Source organism: Coenobita brevimanus, chromosome 68 (assembly GCF_032717465.1).
Source record: "Coenobita brevimanus isolate Jiangsu-jjx chromosome 68, ASM3271746v2, whole genome shotgun sequence".
Classification (NCBI taxonomy): domain Eukaryota; kingdom Metazoa; phylum Arthropoda; class Malacostraca; order Decapoda; family Coenobitidae; genus Coenobita; species Coenobita brevimanus.
Genome location: NC_137021.1, coordinates 30,818,446 through 30,836,578, shown reverse-complemented (window position 1 = coordinate 30,836,578; position 18,133 = coordinate 30,818,446).

The window sequence follows — 18,133 nt, the reverse complement described above, 5'->3', positions numbered from 1 at the left end:
ACACACTGCAGACTTGGGTTGAGGACAACAGGGTGAAGACTGCCCCAGTCAAATCTTCCTCCTTATTTGTTACCGGCAGTAAACATGAACACACGTACTCCTCCCACTCCATCACATGACACTGTACATGTGCCACATACCCTCCACTACTATCCTTTGAGTGACATATGACACCGGACTGACGTTCAAGGACTACGTAAACTACATCAAAAAGCAGTGCATCCCCAGACTCAACGCATTTAGGGCAACTACAGGGCCAGACAGTAGGCAACAAAAAGAGACTCTCTCCATATTCTACAAACAAAACATTAAATCACGCTATTCTATCCCTTTCCCGAAATGGTCTCCCATCCTAATACCCACAACTTTACCTTGAAAATCATTCAGAACAACACCCTATACATCACCACCGGCTGCACCAAAACCACTCCGACAGCCCATTTACACTTTGAAAGAAACGTCCTCCCTGTCAGAAACTACCTTGATATGAGGGGTACACAATTTTATGTACAAGCCTCTTCCAAAACACAACTCCTCTGTCAGTACACGACAGAGACACACAACACACCTAGACATATAAAACAATCACCACACAAACATTATCAAACCCTCTGCAACAATATCCCACCTGCAGATAGTTCAGCATATGCACTGAAAAAAAAAAAAAAAGCTTAACTACCCATTCCGGGTGCAGAGCAGTGCAACACTTCGATTACAATACCATACTACTTAACAAAAAATTTTTAAAGCACATTTCCTGTCAGAAATTTCTTTCTGATCGTCAGTATCTGTTCTGTCAGGGACGCTGTACTGGCGATCTTCCCACCTACTTTCAGACTCCTGGTCATCCTCCTTTCGGGACTTAGGAGAAAGCTTTGCCATTTCACTTGACATCACAAAGTCTTCCGATTGAGCCTATCATTAATCTATAATTTCCAAACTTCCCTCATACGGGTTCTATCGTTGTATCTGTGCCTTCATCTCTATCTTTGTTTCTGGTTGGTGTATAGCTGTTGTTGTAGACGGCCACTGTTCTCCTAGAGCTATCAATAGTGGTGTCCTTCAGGGCTCCATCTTTTCACCAACTCTCTTCCTTTTTTCATCAATGACCTAAGCTTTATGTCTAACCCTATCCACTCATATGCTGATGATTCCACCCTTCACCTCTCCATTCGCTTCCCTCAGTGTCCATCTCAGCCGTTACTTCAACAAACAAGGGATGAGGTTATGGCACACCTAAAGTTTGACTTGGCTCATATCACTAATTGGGGTAAAAGTAATTCTATTGTTTGTAATGCATCAAAAAACTCAGTTCTTACATTTATTAACCCGACAAAATCTTTCACAGGAGTACCCTCTAAGTTTTAACACTATCATGGTCAATCCTTCGTCATTTTTAAACATACGGTACTTGGGGTTCATTTTCTCATATTTATCTTAGAAAGAACATTTACCTTTCTTGTAAAATCTGCTTCCAAGAGATTAAGTGTGCTAACCCGACACTGTGCCATCTTTATTGCTGCACGGTTGTTGACTTTATACGTGGAATTTATTCACCCCTGTGCAGAGTACAACTCCCACATGTGCGGAGGCTCCCCACATACAGCTCTTCTCAACAACGTGGAGTCAAAGGCTTTTTGTCTCATCAACTCTCCTCAACTTATTGGCTCCATTAACCATTGTCTCTTCGCCGCACTGTTGCATCTTTATCACTTTTCTATAGCTGCTACAGTGACCACTGCTCCTGTGAACTGTCTGCTTGCATCCCTCCACCACTACAGCGGGCACGTAGGACCCGTCTAGCAACAAACTCTTCTCCCTTTTCTGTCCAACTCTCTAATGCAAGAGTTAACCGTCACTCTCAGTCTTTCATGTATGCAACGAGTCAAGTCAGGAATTGTCTCCCTCTGTCTGTATTTCCTATGGCGTATGATCTCCAGTCTTTCAAACACAGTGTGTCCAGGCATTTCGAAATGAATGGATCTTGATTTTGGCTATCTGTTGTTTTGTTTTGTTTTGTTTGGTTTTTTCTTGGGGGGAACAATTTGCGGGTTCATGGCCTTTGGTTCCATCTTCCTTGCTTTAAAAAAAAAAAAAAAGATCCTCTCCTGACATCCACCCTTCGGTGTGTTCTTAAAATAATAGAGATTATCAAGCTGACCTTGCTAGGATTATAGGACATCGCCCAGCCCTCTTCAACTTCCAGCTTAGATTTGGGTTGTGTGGAGTCAAAGCTGGCACATGCCCAGTTTGTAGACTAGGTCGACACAATGTAACACACATAATGGAACAAAAACACTGCACAGTGCATGCCACACTAATATGCAGACACAGTATGAACAGCTGGGAGGCGGTGGCTCAATCGGTAGATTTGTGGCCTGCAGTCCTAACAGACCTAGGTTCAAATCCTCGTTGGGACAGGGTACAGTTTAAGAATTTGAATTTCATTAAATCAGGCTTTACTGACCTACCAGAAGACCCGCCGACATATCGTGAAAATACCCCCGCTAATACCAATACACCAGTCTTGTATGAGACAGCCCTAGCATGTATTCAGTATGGACGGTGGGTGTTAGCGCCGAAGTGGTGACATGTATAGGGAATCTATGGGGCAACCATGTGGACGAGGTTGCTTGCGTGCGGTCGACAGGTCTGCTCAATCAGACGGACCGGGGCTAAGCAACAACAGTAACAGAAACAACTCAACGTAGTCCACACACGTTTTTAAATAGCAAAATACCACTGGTATCTCTCATATCGTACCAGTCACATCCACACATTAATGTGCATACTTGCACACCTTCATGCAATCATACTGCAGCCTCCACACTCATTTTCTCTTATTGTTATGCCTATAACAGCATTAGCCACCTTCCTAGCCTGCACCACTCTAGTTTCCACTTCCTTTACACACATACCTGTCTTCGTTATTACTGCATCGAGTTCATGAAACTCCTTCGAAATTTCAAGTTTTTCTCCATGCATCAGTACAGACACAAAGAGTTATCTTTTCACTAAACGTCCATCATTGCATTCGCTTTTTTACGTGTGCTTTCAAAACACTACTCTCAGCCACAAACCCTGAGCCAGCTTAGAGATATAGAAATAATAAATCAATTACCTGAAAATAAATACATGAATGAAAGTATGTAACTGCGCTGATTGGATTAAGCTCTTCAGTATAAGGAAGTAGTTTTATTAAGTAAATACAACTACCAGGCAATAATAATAATAATATAAAAAAAGGATTCTGGGGAACACTTGTCGTTGCGAGAGTTAATTAAGAAAAAATAATTTTATCCAGCAGGTTAAATCACTCTCCAACAAAGTAAATGGGTCACATGACAGCATGAACATAGTCAATGAAGGTAGCTTCTGACTATATAACTGAGAGAGACGCTGTACCCCCAATCATAAAAAGAAAAAGAACTGTCTGACGGGAAGCATAATGAAGATTAAATTATTTGATGATAACTCTCGTGGGGAGACCTGGAGCGGTGGCGTCTTCGTCGTGGGTCTACCCACCAGAGGCTGTCGAAGAGGACAGCATGTGGGCCAAACCACCGCAAACCCCCCAAGCCCCTCACGGGGCTCGAGTACCTGGGAGTGGCTTCGGTCGCCCGGGCAAGTACCACATCTCCCAACACAACACACACAACAACACCGTTTTTTTTTACACCGAGAAATGACTCCCCGGCTGTCATTTCTCGACGACTTCTTCTAGCCAGGGACATTGAGAGCAATCCAAGACCCACCAACAAATACATAAGTCCAAAATGCTCAAAACCTATCACGTCGAGCCTACAGGCAAAGGGTTCAGTTCAGTGCAATTCCTGCAAGAACTGGACCCATTACACCTGCACAACACTTGCATCCAGAAAACATTACACAAACACCTGGACCTGGTCCTTATGCTCCTTCCCCCCACCCACCAACCCCCCTACCAATCCTACTCCTACTTCCTTCACACTTCCACAGCCAAAACCCACCGATCCTTCCCACACCACCCAGTCACCCAACTCCTCCCATTCCAACCCATCCTAATCTACCTCAACCCTTACCTCCATCACAACCTCCTCCTACCCCTTCCCCTCCACCCACACCACCTCTTCCCCGTGCTGCAGCAGCCAACACACACCACACACGCAACATAAACATCCTTCAGTTAAACATAGATGGCATAAACACCAAAAAACAAGAACTCACACAATTCATGAAAGAACAGAACATACACATTGCCATCTTACAAGAAACAAAACTACACAGAGCACAGAGAACACCGACATTTCATAACTTCACCACCAATCGACAAGACTGGGCCGACGGTGGTGGCGGTGGACTCATCACCCTGGTCCACAAATCCATCAACTTTGCAGATACCAGTGCACACACAAAGTCACTTCTCCCCCCACATGACACCACAACAGAAATACAATCAGTTAAAATACACACTGGTAACAAATTACACATAACAATCGCTAACACATACATTCCTCCCCAATCGTCCCCCACAGTACCACACAATTACTCCCCACAGATACACCACATCACTAACATACCCAATATCATCCTGGGTGGTGATTTCAACGCCAAGTCGTCGGCCTGACATGTCAAAAACCCTGACACAGACAGAGGGCTGGTACTACAATCCCAGACAGATCATCTTTTCATACTGAACAATCTAGACCAATATACCCATATCCCACACCAAGCCCTCTTCCTCCCATAATCTCCAGACATCACCTTCTGCTTCCCAAACCTCGCCTCCACTACATCATGGAGAGTGGTGAAAACCCTAGGTTCTGATCACCTCCCAATCATCATCACTACCAAAACCAGAATCACCCCAGCTGGCCACAAACACACATACACTAATTATAAGAGAGCCAATTGGGAGGCCTTTGTAACTGAAACAGAACAACATTTCGAAACACTAAACAGTACACCCATCACAAACATCAACACCGCTGTGTACATTTTCAATACAATTATACAAAACTTAGACAAAAGACACATCCCTAGAGGCAACAGAAAGAGACACAACCCCAGCTTCACACCAGAAATTCAAGGCCTCATCAGACAACGGGACACACTGCGACACTCCCCACACCCCACACACAAGACACTGTACAACAAATACAAGAACTCAACACTCAAATAAACAATAAAATATCAGAACAGCAAACACTAAACTGGAAAAATTACCTCCAAACATTTGACCACAAAACAAACATTAGAAAACTCTACAAAACACTAAACACCATCACATTTTCCAACAGCAACACCACACAATCACATGCTGCCATCACAAACAACAGACACCATACCCTCAAACAAACAACAAGCAAACATTCTCATCAATCACTTTTTTCACAAGTCAGCCATCTAAACCCCCATCCCAAAGACAAACGTATCATCCAACATAAGAGACAGTTCCCCACAGACCCAGACTACGCACCTTTCACTTACAACCAGACGAAGCACATCATTAACAACCTAAAGCACTCATCTGCGTGTGGACCAGACAGCATAAGCAACATTCACCTTAAACACCTTGGACTACAAGGCATACAAGCACGCACTAACATATCAAACTACAGCTACTCACACAACATACTTCGTAATACCCAACATCTGGGAGCATGGCATTATCATCATTATCCCTAAACTCAACAAAGACCCCACGTTACCACTCCTCGTGTGTGGATATTCGCCCCACGACGTGGTGGGGCATGGGCAAACAGAGAGCCCGTCAGAGAAATGCAGACCAAAAAAAGGGCAACAGACAAAAAAAAAAAAAAAAAGTAAAGCAGGATGACGGCTTGAATAAAGTCGGAGGAAAGGGCAGCAAACTGTTCAAGGGAGACTGCAGAGATGGAGCAGCAGAAGGTCGTTCAAAACGAAGAACACAGCAACTGAAAGGACCACTTAAGACTGATCGTCAGTCTGTGATATCTGTGTATTCAGAATCCCTCTCGAGATCTTCGTAGAGCTCCAGGTTGGTTAAATACTGAAGCCAGGAAAGAGGGCCTGGCTGTGAATTCTCCAGTGCCTGATCGACAGCACTAGCAATAAGTCAATGGAACTCTGTGTCAGGGTGAAAAATGGAACGAGATCCTGGATCGATGGTGGACCTCAAAGGATCAGACGACGAGATCGAGACAGCTGGCTGAAGACTGATAGATGGAAGAGCTGGGGCAGCCTCAGGTGTAGAGGAAGAGGCAGAAGGGCCATCAGAAGGTGTGAGGCCCACACCCACAGCAGCAGATGAAGAAACCGAGGGGGGAGGATCCTCAATGTCCAGATGGTCGGACAAAACGGGTGAGGCAGGCCTCTCCCCCTCAGTGGCTGATGGCAGGGGGTGGACCTCAGCAGCGGTAGTGATAACGTCCAAGTCCATGTCCGTGGTCGGTACCGGATCGGTAATCGTGGGACTAGTTGAGCCAGTCGCCCTGTTGAGGGGACCATCCAGTCACAGCCGTTTCCGCGGTGTACTGCGTGCCGAGGTGGAGGTGGCCGTGGCTGTGGCGGAGGCCGCTGGGGACGACACTCCCGACGAAGGACGGAATGTGCATCGCCGGCAAAGCTCCGGGGGATGGCAAGGCTCGGTGGCTCGTTCTCCTCGAAAATCTGTACCCTCCTCACACCGCCCCATCACACTCCTCTGCACCCCCTCCAAAGTCACTGAATGACTGGTACTACAACTAGTTACACCTCACATTCCCCTAGCTCAGTCACAACATAGCTTTAGGCCATAACACTCCACAAACACCCTTCTTACAGACCATACACAGAGAGTTTTCGATGGCATGAATTCAGCTAGGCCACCACACAGAACACTCCTAATCACACTAGACATTACCAAAGCTTTTGATGCCATCCCCCGCCACAAACTCACAAACAAAACACTCATCACAAACATGCACAATAACACAAAAAGATGGCTGGCAAACTACTTAGCAGGCAGATGTGCACACATAACATTTGCCAGTCAGTCTTCTAACATCAGAAACTTCACAAACGGCTTCCCCCAATGATCTGTTTTGTCCCCTACACTCTTTAACCTATACATGCACGACATACCCACACCCCACACACCACAGATACACATAGCTTCCTATGCAGATGATATAACACTTACATGCATGCACCAAAACGCAAACACAGCTACACATATCATTCAACCTTACCTCAACACACTACACGAATGGTTCACCACAAACTGGCTCAAAATAGCCCCAGCCAAACCTACAGTGACCCTTCTCACAAACTGGACAACAGAACATAGTCACATCCCACACATCACCATAAACAGCATTCCCCTACCACACACACACACACACACACACACACACACACACACACACACACACAAAATCCTTGGTGTAACATATAGTACATCAATGTCCTTTAAACAACACATCACAGACATTAAAAATAAAATAACACCAAGACTCAATGCTTTGAGGTCACTTGCCCATACAACATTTGGACACAACAATGAAACCACCACCACAGTATACAAACAATACATACGTTCAATGATGAATTATGCAAGCCCTGCCTCGGCTTCTAACCTCACCAAAACCCACAACAACATTCTACAGTCCATACAGAACAAGGCCCTAAAACTAATCACAGGCTGCACAGCTACTACACCCACAGACCACCTACATCAAAAAACCAAAGTCCTCAAAGTCAAGGATCACCTAGACATGAGAGCCACCCAGATTCTTGCTGCAGCCTCCACAAACCCACAACATCCACTATATTATATGGCAGCAATCCACCCACACCAAGGAACATCAAAACAACACCCAGCACACGATACCATATACAAATACTGTCATCTCTCCCCCCTCACCCACCTCAGACTAGCTTCCAGAAGCATATCCACACTCAGATCACTCGCCGCTCCATTCAGTCACTTAAAGACAACACACAGCTGAAGGCACGGCCTCCTGACACCCACCTTTTTTAATCCTATCTCCCTCATGAGGACAGGGACAATCTGGCCAGGCTGAGATGTGGGCACCATCCAGACCTCTTAAGCTACCAAAAGAGGCTGGATGACTCCGTCGCTGATGCTGTCCAGGATGCAACACAGCACCACATACTATTAAGCACATTATGGAAGACTGCATTGCACACCATTACCTACACCAACAACGCAACATACACTCTTTGAGAACTCTGTGGGAAAGCCCGGTCTCGGCCGTGGCCTTCCTAAGGGACTCGGGGCTGTTCGGCCAGACTGCCTAAGGAACAACTACTACTACTACTCTCGTGGGCTGTGTGGCTGCATGGTTTGGGTTTCCGTGAAGCTGTTGTTATGGTACATCAATGAAACTTCAGGTTCAATACATCTGGTTGACAATGCAGCAATATATAAGTAAGTGAGATAGTGCTTACTGTCTAGGGATTGCCTAGGTTCAAATGTCGTCACCTTCATACGGTATAGAAGTAGGCACACCAAAACTCTTGCGAAGCCCGCTATATGCATAAAGATTAAAAAACCTTTGGTATATAAGATAAAACTACTCACAAAGACCCACTAGCCTTCGATAAATTCGCGAAATCTAGTAGCAAAAATTTCGTTTTTTTTTTGTTTCATTCTTTCTTTCCTTCTTATCTGCAACTTGAAAAGATATTCATGGGCACTGTACCCACCTAAACACCTCGTAGCAACAGGAGATTTCCCTTTTTATATGTAGAGAGGCATTCATGCTAATTACGGGAGTTACAACCTATAAACATTCACTAGCACTCAACCCTGTTCACCAGTATCCAAAACTTTATGGATATGTGTTGCCTCATTTCATGTAAGAGTCTTACATTTATTGTATAAGTAATCATGGTAGCGATAATCATACAGTTAAAAATAATTTCATAGTATAGGTAATGATTGTGCATTTGACAGCTAACTTCCTTAGAAAGGTCATAAACCAGAAAAAAAAATAATTTAACTAGCAGTACTAGGCACAAGAAACCTCGCCCCAGAGCACTTATTTTATTTTCAACCGTTTTCAAGTTATAGCCCTTTGAAAATCCATGACCTTGCATTTGACCTTCCAAGGTCACTCAAGGTCATGGAGCCAAATGAAAGCCCATATGAGACTTCCTATATAACCCTCTCAGGCACAGTCACGTGATTCGCGTTCCATGTGGATCGATCTAAAGATGATTAGTCATGCGAATCGCGTTCCTAAGCACAAAAGAATTTGCTAAAAATTAAGTTTCTGGCCGATTTGAGTCATTTTTTTATGCGACATAGCGAGCGCAGCGCTTTCCTATGGTAAGGCATTGGCAACACTGAGCTTCCTCACGGGGCCCAGCACGTAGCGATAAACCTCAGTCTCTTCCAAGCAGCCTGGTGGTAAGGTTGCGTCGCGTGTCCTGTCCCTTTAAACTCCTACTAATTCTCCCCCTCCTGCCCGAGCCGAAGCCCCTATGGACTCAATGTGATAATCCACTCTTTGTGAGCATATTTGTATGTGATATTGTCGATGGAACATTGATATATGTCATGAAAAGGAATTGTGGCCATTATCAATCGTTAGGCTGAGAGGCGATATGCGTGTTCACTGTTGCAGGGTTTCGCCTCTCGCCGGGTTTCGCCTCTCGCCCTCCTCAAGGCCCTATTGCGTGATTACAAATACGTATATAATGAAGCCAATGCCTAAACTGTATTTTGTGTGAAAGATATTGTGGCAGGCTTGGTGAAATTATGGAACTAGTTAGCATTATGGACTCCATAAACCATAGTGTGGAATGGGGCAGGCATCACGTACAGTTTTTATAGTCGGGAAGGGAGAATTAGAGGTGTTTAGGGATGGAATTATTGTGATTCTGATAGTGAAAATGCCGAACGAAGTATTCCCTAGTGCAGTGTACACACACACACACACACACACACACACACACACACACACACACACACTCACACACACTCACAAACACACTACCACCCTTACACACACACTAACACAGACACACAGACACAGACACACTCACACACACACTAACACACTTACACACTAACACAGACACTCAAACACACTCACACACACACTACCACACTTACACACACATTAACACAGACACACACACTCACACACACACACTAACACACTTACACAAACACTAACACAGACACTCAAACACACTCACACACACATTACCACACTTACACACACACTAACACAGACACACACACACACTCACACACGCACAACACACACACACACACACACACACACACACGCACACGGGAGACACCAAGGACTGCAGACGCGGGCCAACAGCACTCCACACAGAGCCAGCACGGCCAGTGGCATTACCTAAATTAGTATCTTTATATGAGTCAAGGCCTGTACCAGGTTAAACTAAATGGTTTTTTATTATTAAAAAAATATATATATAAGAAGAGTTTAAACAAGACTTGTTCAAACAGAAAAGAGAACCAAGTAGTGAAAGAATGCGCTCAATCAGCTGATTGTTTGTTTAGACTACAACTGCCTCAGGGAATGTAAGTACTCTGTGCTTTTAGTATTGCAAAATGACCACATACTTTAGTAAAGCAAATTTGGAAAAGAAAAGGGATAAAGGTAGAAAGCAGGATGATGATTTCTACCAAGAACTGGTTGAAATGGAGACTCACAATAAACTGGTAGAGCATGTACACAGACTGGAGATGGCTTTCCAGAATGAGATTGATGAAATAAAGAAGCAGATGCACTTGCAAAAGGAAGAAATAGAAAAACTGGGAAGGGAGGTCAACAAGAAAGACACAACCATATGTGAACAAACAGTGGAATTGAGTACACTTAGGAGGAAAATGAGTGAAATGGCAAGTACAGTAGTCAACCATGAAAGTATTATGGAAGAGTTCAAAAATGATACAGAGACAATTAGGCAAGTAAGCAGTCTGATAGACCAGAGGAGTGATATTGAGGAGAAGATAACACAGGTGAATGAGGCTGTGCAAAGCCACAAAAATGATGTGGAAACCACATATGCTGAAATGGTGAAAGTAAAGAAAGACTTAGAAACAAGGGTGGAAGAAAAAAGCATTAACTCGCGGCGTCCCGTCAACATTCTTCAACGTCCTCACGTTTTGTCACTGCCAATCCCATCGACGTACTTTAACGTGCTACAATTGCAAGGTCCGTAATTTCCACAATTTTCAAAATTTGCGCGAGATTTTCGATTCTCCCACCTACCCAAGCCTCCCCTACCTGCCACTAGGCGGGCAGCGTCCCAGACCCCACATGACCCATGTGCACCCTTGTCTCAGTCACTCACTTGTTAGCAGTGACCCAGGTCAGACATGGCGCATAAAGGTCTCTCAGATGACGAGATACAATCTGCCCTGGATGCCTTCACTGGAGATGGTGATTCTCCACTTGATGACGATGTGGTGGATCGAGATTATGTGCAGCCTGAGGAGGAAATAACAAATAGTGATGAGGAGGTCCCTTCGCCCCGGAAAAAGGCTTCCCTTGCCTTACGTGTCGTAAGGCAAGGGAAGGCCAGCCTGTACCCAAAACACCTGCATGGACATCTCTCCATCCCCTAGAGAGAGATTCTGATGAGGACGAGGACGAGGACGAGGACGGCGGCTTAGGACGTGATGTTGCCTCGTGGTTGAGGAAGGAAAAAATCTCACCCCGAGGATCAGAAGGTGGGGCGAGAAAGCAAATAAGGTATGGTCCTAGTGTTTTGTCTGGGGAAGGCGAAAGTGGTGTGGCGGGAGTGTGGGGTGAAAGGGAAAGTGGTGTGGTGGGAGTGCGGGGTGAAAGGGAAAGTGATGTGAGGCAGTAAGCACGAGCACGTGGTGCACGTAGGCATAGGGGAGAGGAGGTGGAGCTGCTCCCAAGCACGTCTTTCGCCCCACAATATTCCCAAACTTCCTCCTCACAGCCCCAGGATGTGGGGAAAGGAAGGAAAGGGAAGGGAAAGGGTAAAGGAAAATGGAGAGGGAAGAGAAGTGCGAGTGATGAAGGGCACCGCTCTCCACCTCTCCAACCTCCCCCACCACCCTCACCTCCCAACCCTGACGATGGGGACGAGGCTGGAGACGGTAGTGTCTCGTGGAACTGGGAAGATGGGAGTAAATTTACTCCCATCATTCACCCTTTCACTGAGGAGTGGTGGTCTGGTTGCACGGCTCTAGGTGTACATGTGGGTTCCACTAGGGTGGATTTCTTCCACCTGTTCTTTGGGGAGGCGTTTGTGGGGCGCATAGTGGAGCAGACAAACCTATTTTCACGAACACATTGCCGTGAAGCTGAACGTCTGGGTACAACTAGCAGGCACTCCCAGCAATATTACTATCCTGTGACAATTTCTGAGATGTTCTTATTTTTTGCCCTGGTTCTCTTGATGGGTGTTGTCAGGAAAAATCAAATACCGGCATACTAGACCACTGATCCAATGACCATCACACCTTTCTTTGGAAAGGTGATGAGTCGTAATAGATTTCAGCAGATTCTCGGCCGCCTCCACTTTTTTGATGCAGAAGATCCAGCTAATGCTAATAACACTGATAAAATGAGGAGAATTAGGCCTGTATTTGATCATTTACGGGAAATGTTCCACTCCTCATTTTATCTTTACAGAGACCTCGTCATAGACGAGAGTCTTGTGTTGTGGAGAGGCAATATTTCCTTTCGCCAGTACATACCCAGCAAGACACACCGTTTCGGGTTCAAGATCTTTGTTATGTGTGACTGTAAGACTGGTTATGTGCAAGACATAGTCTTGTACACGGGCGCACAGACAGAAGATCGTAGTATTGGACTCTCAGGGGCCGTGGTGTAGACAGTGATAGAGGAATACCTTCATCGTGGTCATGTGTTGTACCTGGACAACTGGTACACTAGCCCTCTTCTCACTCGGTTCCTCCACCGACACAACACCGGAGTCTGTGGTACAGTAAAGAGAAACCGTCGCCATATGTTCAAGATAGGGAGGAAACTTGACAAGAACGAGGTGGTTTTCTTCCAGGCAAATAACATCCTTGCCACCCTGTGGAACCACAACAGGGAAGTTTGCCTCCTATCGACTGTACGCAGCCCCCTGATGCACCGCAGAGACTCTGTTGATCACCGTAGCGAGAGGAGGCGTAACGTCTGGAAACCTGAGTCTGTACTTGACTATAATCTGAACATAAGGCAAGTGGATCAGTCAGACTCGATGATTTCCAGTGTGGACTGTGCCAAGACCACGATGAAGTGGTACAAAAAGCTCTTTTTCCACTTGCTCGACATCACGGTCCTCAACGCACACTACCTGCACGCCATGACAACGGGAATATCAGAGACCTTTGAGGGGTTTGTGAGGGAGCTGTCACGTGAAATAATCGCCAGGTATGCCCAGGACAGGCCCACACACCGCACACGCACCCCCATGGCTGCCCAGACTCCCCTACGCCTCGCAGGACGCCACTACCCTAGCACAATCCCTTCCCAACCAAACCGTCGTAAACCCCAGCGCCGCTGCCATGTATGCAAGCACTCGACAGTCAGACCAGCCACTCAGAGAAAAGATACAAGGTACGAGTGTGCAGAGTGCAATGTTGCGTTGTTCCTTCAGCCCTATTTCAAAGAGTACCATAACTTCCTACACTACTGAAACTGTGTGGGAAGGCGATATGAAGCTCAGTATAATGGTAAGGCCAGTCAGTATGTGCTAAGTCTTATATAAAGTTGAAACAGGTGTAATGTTAGCAGGAAAGTAATGTATAAGTTGAGAAATAGTGTAAGTTGAAAGAAGTGATATCAAAACTACACCCACTGTGTAAATTTGCGAAAATATGACGCTCAGTATAACAGTCTGGTCAGTAAATATGTGATAGCAAGAATATAAAGTGGAAACGGGTGTAATGTTAGCAGGAAAGTAATGTATAAGTTGAAAAATAGTGTAAGTTGTAACAATTGATGTCACGAGTACACACACTGTGTAAATCTGCGAAAATATTACGCTCAGTAGAACATTCTGGTCTTTAAGTATGTGATAGCAATGATATAAAGTGGAAAAGGGTGTAATGTTAGTAGGAAAGTAATTTATAAGTTGAATACTAGTGTAAGGTGAAACAAATGATATCGCGATAACACTCACTGTGTAAATATGCGATAATATGATGCTCAGTAGAATAGTAAGGTCTCCAATTATGTGATAGCAATGATATACAGTGGAAACATGTGTAATGTTAGTGGAGAAGTAATATATAAGTAGAAAAATTGGTTGTAAGTTGAAATAATAGTCATAGCGACTTCACCCTCTGTGTTATTATGCGCTATTATTACGCTAAATATTATCGTAAGGCCTGAAACTATTTCAAAACAGTTCTCTAAAGTGGAAAAGTGTATAATGTTATTAGGAAAGTATTATGTAGGTTGAAAAAACACAATGCGAGTTGAAACAACAGTCACAGCGAGTTCACTCACTACATAAATATGCGCTAACATTATGCTAAATGTTATCGAAAGGGCTGTGAATACGTAAAAACAGTTCAAAAAAATGTAAAATGGTATAATGTTATTGGAGATGTATTATGTAAGTAGAAAAAATGATATGTATCATGATTCAGCAATGTTAGCGATTCATCAGTGAACAGTTTGGCCAATTTTGCTCGGTTCACCTGAAGGTACAATGCTTATTTCAGCTCTATTATTGTATAAAATCCAATTTACTCTTGTATCACATGCTTTTATGTTTGTAATAAATACATATCTACTTACTTTCATTGGTTTCCCAGACTTATAATACCATAGAAAACGTGAGAGCCTGAGACCACCTCCACAGAACACGGTACCAGGGGTAACGAAGGTATACCTGTTTAGGCCACTTATGGACCCCGGTGAACACTTTCTTGGTGATTGACCATTGTTTCTGACCAAAAGCGAAAGTTTTAGCAAAAAAAATTTTGGTCCAAAAATGGTCGGGATTGGGGGGTACCAGTGGTGAAAAAGTGGTCGGGACGGGGCGGGTTAAAAAGGAAGTGAAAAGAATAATCCAAAACAACCCAAAGTTAATCAGAGATTCAGTAGATATCAACAAATCTATTGTAATCGCTGGTATAGAAGAGTAAGAAGTAAAAAAACAAGATCTCAAGAGACAAAAGGAGATGGCAAATGTAATGAGTCTATTGAAAGAAGTATCAGAGGAAATCTGTAGTAAAGACATAGAGGAACACAAAAGGTTAGGGATATACGAGAAAAGCAAGTCAAGACCCATAAAGGTAACTTTCCAGAGTGTAAACACCGTGGAGGAGATACTAAAAAATGCAAAGAATCTTATGGAAAAAGAGGAGTTCAAAAATGTATGGATAAAAAGATGCCTAACACAAGAGGAACTGGAATTACTGAAAGAGAAGAGGGAGGAAGCAAAAACAAAAAATGAGGGATGATCAGAAAAAGAGAAGAACACATTTTTTTTTACAAAGTAATAGGATTGCAGGTACGAAAGTGGTACACAAACAGGAGGGAGTAAAAAGGAGGAAGGTAGTAGAACCATGTCATGACAAGTATATAAACAAGATGATTAAGTTAATGTACTCAAATGTGGATGGATGGTATCTAAATAATTAGAGATGAATGATTGTCAGAGAAAATGAACCACATATAACAGCCTAACTGAAACAAAAGTAACACCAAGGATATCAAATGACATACTAATCTTAGAGGAATATAATACATGGAGAAGAGATAGAAACTTAAAAAAAATAGGAGGAATTATAATATTAACTAAGAAAAATCTAAAAGTCAATGAAATAAAACTAGATATACCCTCAGAAGTAGAACTGATTGCAGTAGAGATCAACACATCTGAAGGGAAAGTAATTGTAACTAATTTGTACATGCCACCCAGATCAAACACATGGGAAAGAGAAAATATGAGGACCTAACAGAGAGTAAAATTCAGAGTTTAAGATCATTACTACATAAAATGGAAGAGAAATCGGAAAGAATTATACTAATTGGAGATTTTAATACAAATATAAATTGGAATACTCTAGATATAATAAGCAAAGAAAGCTGCTGGGACCAAAAGCTCCTGGATCTTGTGCAAGAGTTTTTCCTAATGCAACATGTGAGGGAAACCACCAGAAAAAGAGGACTCGATGTACTTTCAATGCTAGATCTCATATTTACTAGGGAAGAAAATGATATTGGCAGTATAATATATCACCCTCCACTCGGCAAATGCGACCATGCAGTACTAAATTGCAACTTCAGGATAGCATATGACATAGTTAACAGCAATGAAAGTTACAAAAAGAGCCTAAACTATAAAAAGGGAAATTATCATGACCTAAAGAAGTATTTCTTAGAAGCTGACTGGGAAAATGAGCTTAGAGGACAAGATTTAAATGCTGTATATAAAAAATTCTGTGAATTTTATGAAATAGGAGTCCAGAAGTACATTCCACAACACAAAGAAGCAGATAAGAAAATACAGGAATGGTTCAATACAGAATGTAAAAAATCAAAAGAAAGAAGAGATTTGCTGTGGAATAGATACAGAAGACCCAATAGTGAAAGGGCATACAATAATTACAAACAGGCAAGAAACGATTATACAAGAATAAGGAGGGAAGCCCAAAAACAGTTTGAGGAGGATATCATAAAAGTAGTGATCAACCGAAGCTATGGTACTGCTACATCAGAAGCAAAACTAAAGTAAAAGATATAATACAATCCATTACGAATGAGGGAATCACCTATACACAAGAGAAAGATATTTGTGAAGCACTAAATAAGAATTTCCAATCAGTTTTTACAGAAGAAATGAATTTTGAGAGAGACAATGTGGAACATGCATGCCCACACATACTACCAGATATACAAATATCAGAAAAAGTAATACAGGACGAGTTAAGTAAATTAGACAAAGGAAAAGCAAATGGTCCTGATGAAATTTCATGTGCAAAGGAGTTAAGTAAACCATTATTTTTAATTTTCAAGAAACCCTTGAGTCAAAGTAAACTACCTGATATTTGGAAGAAAGGAAATATTGTCCCCTTAACCCGCCCCGTCCCGTCGACGTATGGGTACGTTGCAACGATTTGCATTTGCCAGTCATGGCGACGTACCAGTACGTCGTGCAATTGCAAGGTCCCTAAATTGCACAATTTTCCATTTTCGCACGTGCCTCCCCTCCGTATTCGCCGTGACCACCTGGCCTTATCATACGGCATACGAACATCAAGGAAAAGTAATATCGGCAATGTGGCCCTTATCCCCCTGTGTCAATACCACCACTTTCTGCAGGGGGTGCCTTGACCACTTGCCATTCACCTCCACTTACTGACTCAGGAGCTTGGTATGGACCTCAGTGACTGTGACAAGTTGGTGTCAAAAAATATAGCGCCATGGGAGTCGACCGGCTTTACCGTTGATGTATCATGGCTCCCAGCACCAAAAGCCAAGGCGCCGGAGGCGGAGGTCCACCATTTGTTTTGTAACATCATCGTGCATCACTTGGAGTCCCACCAATTGTACACCGACGGCTCCAAGTCGAGTAAATGTGTGGATGCAAGTGTATGGTCGACCGAATGTGCCCTCAGGTATCAGTTGCCGACTCATACATCTGTGTTTACCTCCGAAGTTTTTCTGTTGACAAAGCCATAGACTATGCTCTCAGTTCTTGGCATGACTCATTTGTCATATTTTCAGATTCAAAATCAGCCCTTCAGGCGATTGCTTCTTGCACTACGGATTCTAATGAGATCCAGGGCAGCTTTGTAAATAAACTGCATTCATGCAACAAGCCATTCACGCTGATCTGGGTGCCTGGTCATTGTCGTATATACGGCAATGAGCAGGCTGACTTACTTGCAAAGTCGGCTGTAGAGCTCGAGGAGACTTGGGACGTTCTTTGTGATCTGCGGTCGTCTCTCTCTCTCTGAAAGAAATCAATAAATCTTCTGTGGCAAGGTCAGTGGACCAGACTAAATATTTCAACATGCAAGCCGTACCTGGGCAACTGGGACACTGCCAACCATCCCAGTCGCCTGGAAGTAAAAGTGTTGGGTCGTTTGCGGCTTAATGCCACCATCCTAACGCACATGAAACCTTATATGGAAAGACGACTCCCACCGCACTGTGACATCTGTGATGCGGTGTTA